This window comes from Rattus norvegicus, chromosome 20, assembly GCF_021556685.1.
Source record: "Rattus norvegicus strain SHRSP/BbbUtx chromosome 20, alternate assembly SHRSP_T2T, whole genome shotgun sequence".
In the NCBI taxonomy this organism is placed as follows: Eukaryota; Metazoa; Chordata; class Mammalia; order Rodentia; family Muridae; genus Rattus; species Rattus norvegicus.
In genome coordinates, this window is record NC_141553.1 from 35572699 (window position 1) to 35576243 (window position 3545).

Genomic DNA, 3545 nt, shown 5'->3' on the forward strand with positions numbered 1-3545 from the left:
TTCTGCATCTGCATCACTTTTTCACCTCTGTTAATCAACATCTATTGAAAATAAAAGGTTTCTCTGTTGAAAGCTGGGAGATAACATCCATTCACAGGTATAAGTAACCAGGAATTGCTTTAATACTATGTCCATGTAGCAGACTAGAAGAAGCTGGTTCTTACCCGGGGCCTATAACCCATTTATTCATGGGTTCTTGACCTGATAGTGGTGTCCTGTGTGGTTTCATCTAGTCCAGTGGACTGAAATCCCATTAGAAAGCAATTAATTCTATGTTACATTTATTTCTAGCAAGTTACATGAATTACAATAAATTAAGATAAATGGAAATTTTCCAATACGAGTGATTTAGTCTAAGGCCAGACTCTGGTTATAGTAACTGTTTTGATTTTCAAAAACAGAAATTATAGCACTAAAATGGGTGATTTGGTGAGTATAAATTATTGCTTAATTAAAAATAAAATCCTGAGAATGAACTATTGAACTATCCAATCATCATTAACTAAATAATTAATTTGCATTTTAACTTAAAAATTATAAGCAAGATTCTTATAAGTAACATTGAATGTCTCAATTGTTGTTGGAACTTTAATTTAAAATAATTTAAGATTTCCGCCTTTTCCTGGGAGGAGTCTGCTTCACTGTCATGAGTCTCTTCAAGTTCATGGATATTGGAATCAACCTGACAGATCCTATGTTCAGAGGAATTTATAGGGGGCTTCAGAAGCATCAAGATGATTTACAAGAGGTAATAGGGAGAGCTGTCCAGATAGGTGTTAAAAAGTTTATGATCACAGGTGGAAGTCTACAAGACAGTAAAGAGGCACTGCGGTTGGCACAAACATATGACAAGTTTTTCAGTACAGTGGGGTGTCATCCCATGAGATGTGATGAGTTTGAGAAGGACAGCCCTGACCAGTACTTAGCAGGATTGCTGCACCTTGCTGAAAACAACAAAGGAAAAGTTGTAGCAATAGGGGAGTGTGGACTTGATTTTGACCGACTTCAGTTTTGTCCCAAAGATACTCAACTCAAATATTTTGAAAAACAATTTGAATTGTCAGAACAAACAAAATTACCAATGTTTCTTCATTGTCGAAATTCACATACTGAGTTTTTTGGATATTGTGAGAAGATATAGAGATCGGTATGTGGGTGGAGTGGTGTATTCATTTGATGGTACGAAGGAAGCAGCGGCTGCTTTGATTGACTTGGACCTTTATATAGGATTTAATGGTTGCTCTCTGAAAACTGAAGCTAATTTGGAAGTTCTGAAGTCAATACCTAGTGAAAAACTAATGATTGAGACAGATGCACCTTGATATGGAGTTAAAAGTACACATGCTGCATCAAAACACATAAAAACCGCATTTCCTACCAAAAAGAAGTGGAAAGCCGGGTGCTGTTTAAAAGACAGGAACAAGCCCTGCCACATAGTTCAAATATTGGAGATAATGTCAGCAGTAAGTGAAGAAGATCCACTGGAATATGCCAACACGCTGTATAACAAAACCATTAAAATATTCTTTTCCGGAAAAAAAAATAGTTTAAAAGTCTGGGTTTATTGATCTAAGTAAGTCAGTTCTGGTTTTTATGCTATTATATTTTGTTAATACCAGCTTTCTTTATTAATCAGGATCACTCATTTTTGTTTTATCACTGCTAATCCCAGCTTTTCTGATCACATATTTTCTGTTATTTATAAAATATGCATGTACCAGGAACTTTGATGAGAGAAACAATTAAGACATGTAGTCTATAATAAAAGATATAATTATTTTAATGTAATATGTCTTGACATAAATTTCTTTACTCTGTGACATCATTTTAAATTTTATGCAAATCAAATATGACATCCTTAGAGAACTGTCTAAGAAAAACTACTTTAATATGCTGATCTTCCATAGTTTAGAACTAAACACATTTGCTGCAAATATATTTATTGATTCAATCTCTCTCAATTAGAGTTAAATAGAGCATATTAATTTCAAGATAGACAGGATAAAATATAATAAACCACCATTTGGCTCGAGACCCCAAAAGTACAACAATGTCAAGCAACCAGAGCTTCCAGGACTAAGCCACTACCTAAATACTATACATGGACTGACCCTGGACTCTGACCCCATAGGTAGCAATGAATATCCTAGTAAGAGCACCAGTGCAAGGGGAAGCCCTGGGTCCTGCTAAGACTGAACCCCCAGTGAACTAGACTGGTGGGGGGAGGGCGGCAATGGGGGGAGGGTTGGGAGGGGGACACCCATAAGGAAGAGGAGGGGGAGGGGGATGTTTGCCCGGAAACCGGGAAAAGGAATAACACTTGAAATGTGTATAAGAAATACTCAAGTTAATAAAAAAAAATAATAAAAAAATGTTTTGTGTTTAATAGTACAGTTGATGTTGAAAATCAATTTTAAAAATATCACAGTTTGCCAAGTATGCTACTTCACACAAAAAAATCTCAGTACTGGCAAAGCTTAGATAAAGGAATCATAAGTTTGAGGCAAGTTTTGGCAATATAATGTATTAAAGACCAGCCTGTGTAATGTCCCATTCATATACAAAATAAGAAAAAAAGCACAAAATTAAAAATGGTGATTTTTTAAGTTTCTTTTTTTTTTTTAGTTTATTAGACCCTTCATTATTTAATATTGGGTTTACCACTGTACCCCATTTATTTTATATGTTTTGTTTTACTATAATTTTATGTCTTTCCAAAATAATGTTGGTCAATGAAAATGCATTTTTTACCCAGGCTAACTTTTGCTTTGTTTTAGAGATAGGGCCTTGTTATGTAGAACAGGTTCCCATTGAGATTGTAATTCTCCTGCTGCAGTCTTTTAAATCTAGTGATAAGGACCACCACATCTTTGGGCCAGTTAAAAGAATGATGTATTTATTGTAGGCTGGAGAAGGGACTCAAAAGAGGAAATCAAAGATTGCTAATAAATCAAAGATTATCCTTGTGTTCAACAGAAAGTAAAGCACCATGAAGCTTCTGAGACCTGGGTAAACGGGAAATGGTCATTACCTCTCACCCTGAAAAGATAAATGAAGGAGCTGACAGTTGCTGAATCTTGTGAGGTTTAATTTCTTACTGGTTAATCCCAGACAGAATGTGTGTGCGTGGAATTTATAATCCTATAAATTCCGTGTAAAAGACACACCATCCTGGTATTTATTTACAAGCTATAATCCTAGATTGAACAGATTTTGAGCTATACTAACCTATTCCCCAGCTATAAAATCCCCTGTTATTTGCTGTTTGTCATGCCCATGTGGTTATGATGGCTTCATATACTTCTGACTTCTTTCTTCACCCTCCATCTGCAACCCTTAAAATTGAACATCAAGTCCTGCCTTTCTCCCTCCATTTCCCAAGCACAAGCACAGGCTCCATATAACACTTACAATGTACATGAGGTATAATTGTATATTGTGAAGCCAGTATTTAGCCTTAGAATACAAGCAGCATCAGACCAACCCACTATGATGGGTGCTTAATGGAGAAATGTAAAATGGCCTGCCTATTGACTGAGATCATG

General features: G+C 35.7%; 1 pseudogene across 1 annotated transcript; it reads left to right on the forward strand.

Moving 5' to 3' along the window:
- The first annotated feature begins 646 nt into the window (after window positions 1–646).
- Window positions 647–1568, forward strand: Tatdn1-ps1 (TatD DNase domain containing 1, pseudogene 1; annotated as a pseudogene). Its single transcript, XR_015645981.1, has one exon. The product of XR_015645981.1 is annotated as a TatD DNase domain containing 1, pseudogene 1, transcript variant X2 (transcript).
- Window positions 1569–3545: the final 1977 nt, after the last annotated feature.